Below are 13,188 nucleotides of genomic sequence, written 5' to 3' on the forward strand. Positions count from 1 at the left end.
ACATGGAAATGCTCTGAAGATTTATTCAGCTTTAAAAATATCAAGAAACTGGTAGAGAAAGTGAAAATGATTTAGACTAAATGAATTTTTTATTGCCCCTGTGGGAGGGAGACACAAATGACTCAACTATTTTGATAAGATTTAAGATTCATTTAAAGAATCTTCATGATTCATCTACATTTCTTTTTTCTATCACAAAACCACTTATAATACTGTTCCCAAAAGAAGACAGAAATGATAATGAGGAGGATATCAGCATATAAATATAATGACTGGGAAATTATTTAAAAAGGATAACCAAGGCATAGATTTCAGACAGTATGTTAGTCTTGGGTCATTACATATATATTTTGTGAAAATTTTCATTTAATGGGAACCACGTATGTTGCTTAGCTAGAGTCAAATTCATTTCTCAACTTTCAAGACAGTAAATTACCTCTGAAATAACCCACAGTCTCTCAAAACTGGAACCATTGTGGAATAGCGCTTCGTGTTGCAAGAGAAGCGAAAGTACTTTTTTTTTCTCTATTTCAGTGAGTAGACTAAAAATATACTGTTTTGTTTTTTTTCATTATTTATTTTGGTTATGTCACTGGACCAGGAACACTGATTCCTTAGCTGCCAATGATTGTGCTGCCTGCAGAGTTTCTCACTTAAACAGCTGGTGTATGTAGGTGAGATGCTCTGTCACTGTTTCTTGGAGATCTTGACAGAACATGGTCAGTTTCTCCTAAACACAAAATTCCAGAAGTGGAACTCCTGCTTATGGGCACTTCTTCTTTACCCAATATCGTCTTTGCTGTTTTAAAAGACACTACTGAAAATTACGGACCACCACAGCTTACTCAAAATTTCTGTATTAACTGCAAAAACAAAAATATGGTGAGTGCTCTTTAACAGGGAAAACACTGGAGATTAGTTCTAGCACACTTACAAAATAATTAAATATATTTTTTGTGTGTGTGTAGGCAGGACTTTTTCATAATTCTATTTTTTCAACTTCTGCAGTACTTTTACTATTAGTTTGGACACTTCTCAAGATAAAATTTCCCAAATGTGGCACAGCAGCAGTTGGTGTGTAATGTAAATAAGCAGAAAAGAACAGAATCAGTATGTTGTGTCAGGCTGAACCTGTATCTTCCCAATTGTCACACAATCTCGCACCTTCCCAAGTTCTTTTAATATCTATGAAAACAAAAATTGCTAAGGAGCATAGCAAAGCTGGCATTTGGCAATGTGTTCACCCAATGAAACACAGACCAGATTATATTGGTCTTGTCTGTGTTCTTCCTCTCATTATTCTCTCTTGTTCTTCAGATCCATTCTTCTCTTCTGCCTACTATGTCTCACATTTCCAATGAGGCTCCTTTTGAAATCCTCCTATCCCTTCTCCACCACCACGTTTCAATTTTAAACAGAACTCATGTTATGCCCAACATTTGATCCAGATTCTTGCTCCCTGTCTGGGATGAGTGATTGCACTCTGGATGTCATTCTGTTTTTAATTTTCCATCTCAGAGAATTCACAAGTCTGATCTCAGCCCTGAGATAGGGAGGCTGACTGGAATCTTGCCATCCCAAGTGTGGTCTGAGGACCAGCAGCATTGGTTTCTCTTGGGAGCTCATTAGGAATGCAGAATCTCAGCTCTCACTCCAGACATGCTGAATCAGAATCTGCTTACCTGCATTTAAACAAGATTACCAAGGTGGTTCTGTCTGTACATTAACTATGAGAATCACTGAGCTAGATCATTGGCCCCTAAACTTATTTTTAACAGCACATCCTTCTCAGTAAAATAAACATTGGGTACATTTACTCTCAAATATAACTGTAGCTAAATGCCACAATGGGAGTTTTGACCGAAGCACCAGGACACAATAAATATGATATTCCAAAGTGTGGTTGCCATACCAAATTCAAATTTTCAAATAAAATTTAAAGTCTCTAATTTTCCAAATCTTAAAATCTTCTAAGAGTATTAAAGAGTTGAGTAGATTTTGAAAAGTGGATTTCTGAGACTTCTTTGGTGAAAGCTGTCGCCATACTGTGATCCCACCCATTGCCTCCTACCAATTCCAAGGTGGGTATAACTGGATTCTACCTCAAGCTGAAAAAAAGAAGGATTTTAAGGGATTCCAGATCCTCATATATGTTCCTTGAGGTTGCCAAGTGACAATGGACTACTAAGAAACCATGAAGGCAGGTAAGTCCGGAAGTCAAGCTCTTTGGTGGCAAAGCAAAGGAAAAAGTAACTGAAATAAATGTGCACTCCCCAGAGTTTGACAAGGGGAAAAATGTGTGCGTGCCTTTATGGTCCACAAGCAAGAGAGAGCTGGAGTTATCTTGGCTCTTGCCCAAGAAACCCAACTGAAAGAGTAAGGGGACTGCTAAATGTGGATTCCAAGAGTCCACTAGAAACATCTGTTGGTTATTCAAAGCTAAGTCTATTAAACTCATTGCAGTGAGGGAGAACTCCTGTGGATCAAGCAAAGTTTTTTAGACTCGCCGTAGAAGTTGACATTCTTAGTAATGTCTCAGAAGAGAATTCAGAAGAGAATATTTATAGGCGTTTACAGTCTGGGTTTGGTGATTTTAAGATTGTAATTGCAAACTGGGAAAATTTTTAAGATGAAGCATAGTTTATGCAAAAAAAGCTTTGGATTATCTTAGTTGATTCATAGTCTTATATTCCAGGGGAAATCATTTCCTGGAGCTAATAGATAAGTTATTTTTGCTTATTCTAAGTATGACCAGATTCGGGCTGGGAGTAGGTGGGAATAAGGAGTTACTGATAATAGTACAAGTTTCATTTTGGGGTGGCATAAATGTTCTGAAATTAGATTGTGATGATAGCTGGACAACTATACGAATATAGTGGAAAACCACTGAATTATATTCTTTAACAGGGTGAATATTATGATATGTAACAGATAAAATATGAGTGGGTCTGTGAGGTAGGAACTACTGATTGTCACTGGTTATCTCTGAAAATGCTAGCACATTAACACCTATCCTTTGTTTAAGGAAAAAAAAATATAGTGGCTTTAATTGCAACCATATTTTTTAATGCTTTGTCAGGAATTAAGCAGTGAACATCTGTAAGGGAACAAAAGATTTTTGTGAAAGGCATTGAAATTCCACTGAAATTCTTCCTTAGAGAGATTTTCAAATAATTTAGAAAATTGAAGTCTATTTATTAAAGTAACCAGATCTCAGAGATTTTATATATGATACATATCCTTTTCAGCAACAGAAGTACCTAGAAATGGGGAAAAAATTTCTCTCCAAATTTTTATATAACATTCTCTGCATAGCATGTGTTATTTTCAACACTACTGCTTTATTCTTCATAAAACCCACTTAACATTAAGTGACAGTTTACACGTGAGTGTTTATGTGTTGTCTTTAAAAGCCTGTGAAGTAGTAGCTACTGACAATCAATGTTCATCCCCGAAAAGGTCAGCAAATTAACTTCAATCATTTTATAAAAGAAAGAGCCGATATCTAATTTCAACTACTTTCTTTGTGCTTTGTCAGAAATAAACCAGTGAATCTTGATGGGAAACACAGATATTATACTCATACCCCATTCTAATACACAATGTTGTTTGGATTCATTCTACCACTTAAGATGAACTCCAGGTTTTCTTCAGGACATGGTGTAATGCTTGAACATCTGGCAGACAAACCAAATGTGAAAGTAATATCTCAATCATTAGCAAACCTCATTGCATTCCGTTTTTAGATAGAACATTATTACTGGAAGGTCTAATACTTTCCTCCTGCACACCATAGATTCACCTGGAACACCCCTAAAAGCTGTGTTCTGAACTTTGGAGACAAAGAGCAAGTCTAGGGAGGAGGCAGAGAAATTAAGGATGCTGACACCATCAGCTGTCAGATCTCTGGTGCCAGGCCTCTACCTTTTCCCAGCTTTCACATTCCCAAGAACTGACTCTATCAGTGTCTATTGTGTACCTCACTAGAGGGTCCTGACTCTGACAGTTAACAGACCCTGTTCCTATACAAGGAAACCTATCAATGTCCAAGGCTGGCTGATGCTTCCACAGTGCAACACTGGTTTTCCTCAGCAGAACTTTAATAATTCCTAGCTAAACATGATTGCATGAAATGACAACAAAGAGTACAACCAGGAGAACTACTCAGAAGGTTTCACAATTGTGCATTTTGCAAATTGTGAATTAATCCTGCAAGTGATTAAAGTTGGGAATTGACCCCTGTACAGGTGCCCAATTAATGCCACCAGTATGAGGATATTTACTAAATAGTTACTGGGTTTTGACACTTTAAAAACTAATGAGAACCAAAAAGTCGTCAGCAAGCTGTTACTTGACTACTTTTACAGTTCCAATCAGCAATGTTTAATGCATACACAAAGAACATGAACTTTACTTCCCAGGGCTATATATACATTCATACCAACTTGTATATCTTTATATCATGTTACTATTCTGTTGTCCTGATCGTTCAGCTTTTCATAATAGAGCGATTTTCCAGAGGACACTTTTAACTGCTTTCCTCCATTTTTATAAGTGAGGTTTTGCCTCTTCAAGAAATCATGAATGCTGCATAAATTAACAATAATATTTTCCCCTAAATTGATATGCTATAGAGCAGGGCTTCTCAACCTCAGAAATTGATATATAGGGCCAGATAATCCTTTGTTGTGGGAGTCTTTCCTTTGCATTATAATAGGATGTATTCCTGGTAGCGGTATACCTGGCCTTTATCTTCTAGATGTCACTTTTGCACACCCTCCCCAGTTGTGACAACCCAAATGCCGAATGCCCCCTAGGGAGGAAAACTGCCCCCAGTTGAGAACCACTGATGTAGAACTGTAGTGCTATGAAGCCCACCTATACAACTAACCACTAAAAGAAAGAAAAATATGAATGCTGCATAAATTAACAATAATAATTATTACTTATTTTTCCTACATAAATATTTTCTTGACAAATTTGAAATACCCTGGTTGTGGATTTGTTTTGGAATTTATTTTCAAAGATCTATTCAGCATTTTTTCATTCACTTTGAATGACTGCTTCTCTCCCCTCTTCACTTCCAAGGCCTTTATAACAGGGCTAATTGGTCATACTGTGTATTTGGCACAGAGAAATTGCCAAGGGAACAGAGTCTCCTAGAGTAGTGAGTCTCAAACTTTAATATGCATCAACTTCACTTGGAAAATCTTGTTAAAAGGTGAGTTATATATATTCTGAATGGGGTGAGGTTCAAGATTCTTCATTTCTAAGAACTCCCATCTGATAGTCCTGGGACCACACTGATAGTTGCAGGATTCTAGCATACTAGCAGTAGAACAGGGCACGCATACAATCAGATCTTGCTCTTGCCTTGTTATAATCATCAGTATGCCCACTCAAAAGCCTCTGTTGCCTTTTGCTGTTGGTTTTGTTTTGTTTTGTGTTTTGTTTTGTTTTGTTTTGTTTTAGTTTTTGACTATCACCTCTGGAGTAGATGCTCTATAAGGGAGAAATCTCCAGTGTCTAGCACATAATAGGTGCTTAATAATAAATAAATGAGTGATGGCCTTGGAGCCAGATCATTACTGCTCTCTTCCCTCTCCCTCCCCTTTGGCAACCATCAGCTTGTTCTCTGTATCTATGGGTTTATTTCTGTTTTGTTTATTCATTTTTTTGAGGTTCTACATATAAGTGAAATCATATGGTATTTGTCTTTCTTTGTCTGATTTATTTCACTTAGCATAATACCCTCTAGGTCCATCCATATTATCACAAATGACAAGATTTCCCTCTTTTTTATTGTTTAGTAATATTCCATTGTATTTATTTGAAGAAAACAAAAACACTAGTCCGAAAAAAAACACATGCTCCTCTGTGTTCATTGCTGTGTTACTTATTACAATAAGCCAAGTATGGAAGCAACCTAGGTGTCCATCATAGATGAATGGGTAAAAAGATGTTTTATCTTTATTGCTTTTGAAAGAGCAATTCCTGATTTGCTTCTACTCTGTCCAGCAGAGAAAATGCACTGGTACAGAGATAGCCAAAAGGACCAGTGATTCCCACCATCGGCTTCACATTAAAGTCATCTGGGGACTTCTAAAATTCCTAGTGTCTCAACCACTTTCCAGACCAATTAGAACCTCAGAGGTTGGGGTCTGGGCATCTGTTTATTTTAAAGTTCTGCAGGCAATTCTAATAAGTAGTCAAGTTTGAGAATTATTGCTTAGTTCCTTGTTATACAAATTATGGTCCGTGGACCAGCTGCAGAGGCATCACCTGTTTATCAGAAGTGAACAATATCAGACCTCAGTCTAGACCCACTGAATGAAAATCCGCATTTTAGTGAAATATCTAGTGTTTCCTGTATACCCTAAAGTACAAAAACAGCACTATGTTATGTGCTCACAATGAGTTTTTCAGCCTCTCGTCCAGATGACTTCTATCTTAGTATGTTCTTGCAGAAGCAATGATAGAACTATCTTAGCCATGTTTAAGATGTCCTGGGAATGAGAGAGATGTCAGGGCCCCAGATTCTGAAGAGAAATGGTACATTTTGATCTCTAAATATAAGTGACTTTGTTTTCTATGTGCACATTGTCTCTAAAGTGGATTGATTATCAGACTCCTGGTTTGTGAACACAAGAACAAGTAAAAGCTTCAGGGGTCACCAGTAGCCCCTAGGCTTTGTTAAGAACAAGTCACACCCCCAAACTGACCTCACTCTTTTTGTTCACTGGAGCCTAAAAAGAGTAGGTTATAAAAATGCTGCCACAGATTTCTAGGATTTTAAGTGAAACTATGTCTTTTTGAAAGCCAATCAAGAAAATTTAGCATGGTAGAAAATATATTGTCTACTGGATAATTATTTCTACGGAGTTCTAACAGGTAAATAGAAAACCATTGTGTGTGTGTGTGTGTGTGTGTGTGACAGAGAGAGAGAGAGAGAGAGAGAGAGAGAGAGAGAGAGAGAGAGAGAGAGAGAGAAAGAGAGAGAGAGAGAAAGACAGAGAATTGGTTAAAGACAAAGGACATGCATGAGTTTCTTATGCACAGACTACTGGAGTTTAGGGTATAACTAATAGTTTGAATGATAATACTTAGCATTTGCATTCAAAACATCCATTGTATGATAAGGAAAAATTAACTTAAAATTCATGTGCAAAAACCCAACTCAACCCAACCAGCAAAACAAACAAACCCCCTGGGTTTTAGTTGCCTAAGAGCTCAAAATAAATCAAGGAAAACTTGGCAACTGAGAAGCTCTTAGGCTGCTATAATAGTAATACGGAATATAAATTAGACTTTGTTGAATTGATTCTGGCATTAGAATTAAGATAGTAATTCGGTAGGAAACCATTCAGGAGAGTTTTATTTCTGTTACCAGAAATGTGTTTCTTTTGTTCTCTCAATGTACAGTAGTTCATAGTCATGTGTTTCTGCCATTGTTGAGTTGAAAGACATCCTTAACATATAATTTGAGTTCTCCAAAAATATTATTAAAATATCGAGCATATATTTTTTAAGAAAACATACAATACAGATGCTAAGCTATGACTCAAAGTATATATTATCTTGAACTCAATAGTTTATTCATGTTAATATATATATATTTAAATTATTGATTTTCATAGTTTTTGATGATTCAAATAAAATTCTCATTAGAAAAAATTTTATTTACAGATGAAAATAAACCATTAAACTAAAGAAATTGATTGTACTTTAGAAGTAATATGAAGTTGGAGGAAGTAATTTGGTAGGTGATAACACCATAAAAACCTGAACATCCTATTATGGGAATGATCAAATGGAATGATCAAATAGCTGCTGCTCTTTATGTAAATGTATGAGGAGTTGTTTTACATCTATTTTTGATTGTATATAAGTTTTTTTTTATTATTTTATTGAGCTGGTTTCCTAATTTCCTGAGCACAGGGTGATAATCATCAATACTAGTAAATGTAATATACAGAAATGGAAGCAACAGAAATCAGATATAAAAAGTACGCAGGATAGGAAAATTTGAGTGTGAGAATTCTGGACTAGTGATATTATTATTAAAAATAATAGCTTCATTTGTTTTGAGCAACTATTATTTATAAACACAAAGTCAAGTGTGACTTTCCCTTTGTATTTTAATAAGGATGATCTTAAATTTTGCCTATACTATTGCCTGAAAGCAAATATTCTGTGTCTATAAGAGTATAAATTATCTTGGATAATTTTTCAGACAAAAAAGAAGGTCATAGACCTTCTTTTAAAAACTCTGCATTACAGATAGATCTCTCTAACGTAGATAAAATCAGTAAAGAATGACCAGCCACCAAGTGAAATATCAAAAAGTTAAGTTTGCAAGTCATTAAGTAAATTATTATAAAAACATTATAAAATGTACAAATGTTTGAACTTGAAATTAACTATAAATAAGAATTATCTTCCTAAATCACAGGGATTGTGAAAATTATCTACATATACTCAATAAAGAACAGAAAGAGATGTTTCCATCCATGTCACTTTGGTGAATTCACTGATATGCCACATGAGGTTAGAAATGGGAAAGTGACCCGTTAGCATGTAAAGCCCCTCGTGAGGTACAAGGCTTACTGAGCTAAAAGTCAAGATCCTTAATATTTACTGGATATTTGACTTTGGGGAAGTGATTTCCTCTCTATGAACCTTAGTTTTCTTATTCATAAAATAAAGGTGTCCAAATAAATGTTCGAGGTCTCTTTTAACTCCAAAATGCTCTAATGACTAGATAACTAAATGTATTTTTATTCTATGTTTTGTGTTCAGATGTTGCAACTTGTTTTGAAATATTAATTTCTCTAATACATAATTTTGTCCTTCCCCCAAATGAGGGGAATTTAATTACTAGATGGAATGGATTAAATATTTTTAGACTTGCTTTTCATGCAATCTTGAAACTGGCAGTAATATGAACTCCTGAAACAAATATAAGAAGGATCTACCTCTTTCTCCGCATTCTCTCTCTCTCTCTCTCTCTCTCTCTCTCTCTTTCACACACACACACACACACACACACACACACACACACATGCCTACTTTTACTTTCCTGGCCAGCTCATCAATGATCATTTGCAGCAACCAGAAGCCAATCTCAGCATATATGCCATTTGTGACCTCTTATGTTTTCTATTTGTATACCATTATACTTCCCAGGAGTCAAAACAGTGAAAGAAGTTATCAAGAATGTACTGAACACCTACTGGGAGCCCAACCTGTGCCAGAAGTTATAAGAGACAAATATGTCACTAGTACTGATGCAGGACAGGGCGAATTCCTCTGAGTAGGGACTCAAGCCTTATGCCCGCAGAGAGAGGGACCTTGATTCCATGCAGGAATGAATTCAAGGGCAAACCAGTTAGAGACAAAAAGAAAGTTTATTAGAGAACGAATAATGCTCCTCAGACGGATATGGTCTCCCCTCAAAGTCAGAGAATGAGACACCTAGTGTTTGAGGAATTGGGTTTATATATCTGTTTTTCCTTTCAGGGTGTGGTTCTGCAGCATTAAAGGCATAAGGAAGTAGTTAGTCATCTCAACAAGAACCTTCCTGTAGGTTCCCGAGGTCTGGCCTTATGCAGTTCGGCCACGTTCCCATGTCTAGAAGCATGTAGCAGGTTCTGAATGCAATATTTAGTCAATTTGTATAGTTCTCGTGCCTCTTTTCAATATTAGTACTTCCTCTTCAGGAGCTTAAATATAACCTAGGAGTTATATAAACCAGAGTGCAAGGCTTTTTCTTTTTGTTTGTGACCTCACTGCAACTCTCTCTAAGCATCCGATGAATGCAAGGGTGTTGATGTCTCTGAAGACTATGGCAGACCCTGTAAATGGGGAGAAAGTGTTCTTATCTCTGTATGCCTTGTGCAGAAAGACATCCAGTTACTGTAAGTACCTTGCAGCCACATTATATTGGATTATTGGCTTGAGACAGGGGTGCAGATCAATATCTTATCATCTGGAGATAAAAACTGAGCATCCCTAGCTTTTACTAGAAGAAACAATAGCCCAAGACTCAGCGTTCTAAATCAAAGGTCTGTCACTCATTAGTACATGTACATACTTAAAGTCACTGTTTAGTGCTGTGTTTTAACTAATAGAATAACACTCCTGCCTGAACTGGCAAGAATGTAGGTAGAAACGCCTATTATAATTCATTGACTAGCTTATCAGAAGTAGAGAGTTAACACATAGCTTATCAGAGGTGGAGGGTTACCACATTGATTCTATATATTGGGAGCAAACTGAAAGGCATGGTTTTTCCAATTTCCCTGGTAGACAATTTTTAAATTGCGACATTGAGAAAATTAGTGGAACACTTACATAACATTTTATGTTCATTTAATCTTAAATAAAATAAATTTCTTCCATCAGCATAGTAGAAAATGACAATTTTGATTAATTAATTGTGGGTCCAGTTTAGAAATATTAATTATATTCACCTTCTAGCCACCAATTTAAATGTTTATCAATTAGTCATTGTATGCCTTTGATTTTAGTCAGTGAGATTTACCCTACGTATTCAAATTCAAAAGAACTAATAACAAATTATTTGAGAATTGTTTTGGTAATATTTTAGGAGAAGCAATAGTTATTTTAGATTGCATATATGGGTTATAATTTTGATTTTTCAGTTTATAATTGTATATGGACATGCACATCAAATACCTGATAATAAAAATAAAACTTGTTAATGTAATGTCATCAGCAGTTTTTTTTTTGTGAAAGTAGCATTAGAGAGCAACAAAACTAGACAGAGATGTAAGATATTTTGCACTGTCACTTAATCCACTGAAACTGGATTTTTCCCCTATAACCTTGAAGAAATCTAAAAATTTAAGCATTCATCTGATACCTTCACTGCAATTTCATTAAAGCTTGTATTGTATCAATGATTGCATTGCATTGTATTGTATTGTACTGTACTGTATTGTATCAACAAAGCTTGATTGTATGACAGTCAAGATCATGAGCACCATTTTATGTTAATATTTTCAGGATTTTCTTAATTGTACTCTTATACAAATGTTCATGCACCATTAGAGAAAACCACTATCCTATATACTTCTATTGGGTATTATCTATTATAAAAAGATCATTTAAAAGACATTATTCAACCCCAAATATTTAACAACCTATCTCTATTTTTATTTTTAATAAGTTCCTTTTTCAAAAGAACTTTCTTTTATGTTCCTTAAATTACAAGCCCATAGCTAGCAAACAATCCAAACCTCCAGAAACGATAATGTGGAAAATGAATTTACAGCAAATCATTCAAAACCTGAAGCATTAGACTGATATACAAGGAGATGATAAGACTTGACCTCCTCCCAATTTCCTTTTCATCATGACAAGTGATTGATAATTCTCTGGTAAAATGTACTGAGCTATGTTGGCAAATATTATCATTGATTTTTGATCTGGTTTGTCATGTAACAATGTTTCTTTCAAACTAAAAGATGACCCTCTCAGCTGCAGCTCTGGAAATAATGCTTCTCATCATGGAAGTATGGAGTCTGGCTTATTCTTTACACTTAGTTTTTATATTTACCCAAACTTTGATATTTCTCAGACTTGTGTAGGGCAAGATTCAAAATTTGGTTCATAGAGTCTGAGTTGGAAAGACCAAGAGGTCATTTGCTTCAATATTTCATCTTAAGCAGAAATCTATTATACAATAAGATCAGGAAGAAGATATAAGAGGAGATGTATATCACTGTTGTTGTTGCTGCTGCTGCATGAATTAGGTGCCTATGAGAGGTATTATACTGAGTGTTAGGTGCATGGGACACACCCAGTTTCAAATGCCAGCTTAACAATTTACTATATGATTTTTGTTTGTTTCTTCATTTTTCGAAGTTTCAGTTTACTCACAGTCTAAAATGTAGTAATTCCTACCTCTCAAGGTTGTGAAGAATTATTTGAAATAATGAGTATATAGCACTTAGCACAGAACTGTGATTATTGTTCAATAAATATTCATGATGATGAGTATGATGATGGTGGCGTTGAAGAATGGTGTTTGTGTATTGAAGGAGCTCTGGAAACTTTCTTCATCCCTGACGTATTACGTCAGGTTGCTGTTACCAGATAAGAAAAGGGTGATGTCAAGTACAAGCTGCCTCTATCCAGTACAAATTTTTGGGTTTCAGATAGTTTTTGCTGTGGTTACTAGAGAAGTTTCTGGGGGAAAAAACACTGTATTCTGATTCAAATTGAGACCTGTCAGTCCATACTCTGAAGAATTTGTCCTGGTGAACTTTGGGGCATGAGGCATGTTTGTCTCTGTGACTGGGTTGATCAAAATTGATCTGTTGGAATCACAATCACAGATAGAGGTGAAGGTGAAAGCATTCAAGAAGTTCCCTGCCATTAGATCATTGGAGACAGTGAGATATTTCTGCTCAGCAGTGTGATGAAGAAGAAGGGAACCTAGATGATTCTTCTGGGCTGGAATCAAACCACCACAATGAATACTTTAACTATCTTTCAATTTGTCAATTATACCTCAGTAAAGCTGAATATATAGTTAGAAATGCTGAAGGAAAACAAAGGACTGGTCTGGAGCTCCAGCTTCATGATAAACCAGCTGTGACAACTTGATCAGTATTCTTAACATCCCTGGGACTTAGTGCCTTCATCTGACAGGATATACTCCCAATGTCCCTATCTATTTAGATAAGATGAAATATAAAGGTTTGTTTATAATCCACAAAAAATATAAACAACATGGGGCTAACATGTATGCTAGTGTTATTATAATGAGAGAAGTAAACTAAGAAACAATACATCAAAGAAGAAAAGAGTCAAAGGATATGAAGGGAATCAGAATAAATGGGTGATACAGGAAAGTCCTCAGAGAAAATGCAAAAGAAAAAAGAAAAAGGGGAAAAAAAAGAAAAAACAACCCCCCAAAAACCTATTTCACAGGAGTTGCACGGTATTTAATGTAAAATGATTCTCTACTCTCTGATTCTCTTGAGTGGGCTCAGTTAGCTTATACCTACAGACTTGGAACATCACTCAGGTTCTGAAGATAGACTTACTCAAATTGTTGGTAATGAAGTTGCAACAGGAAATGGCTAAGTGGCCCCACATGAAGTTATATAATCACAACTCTGTCAAACAACTGGTGTCCAGCATAAATCCAAAGCAAGA

Source organism: Rousettus aegyptiacus, unplaced genomic scaffold (genome assembly GCF_014176215.1).
Source record: "Rousettus aegyptiacus isolate mRouAeg1 unplaced genomic scaffold, mRouAeg1.p scaffold_m13_p_9, whole genome shotgun sequence".
NCBI lineage: Eukaryota > Metazoa > Chordata > Mammalia > Chiroptera > Pteropodidae > Rousettus > Rousettus aegyptiacus.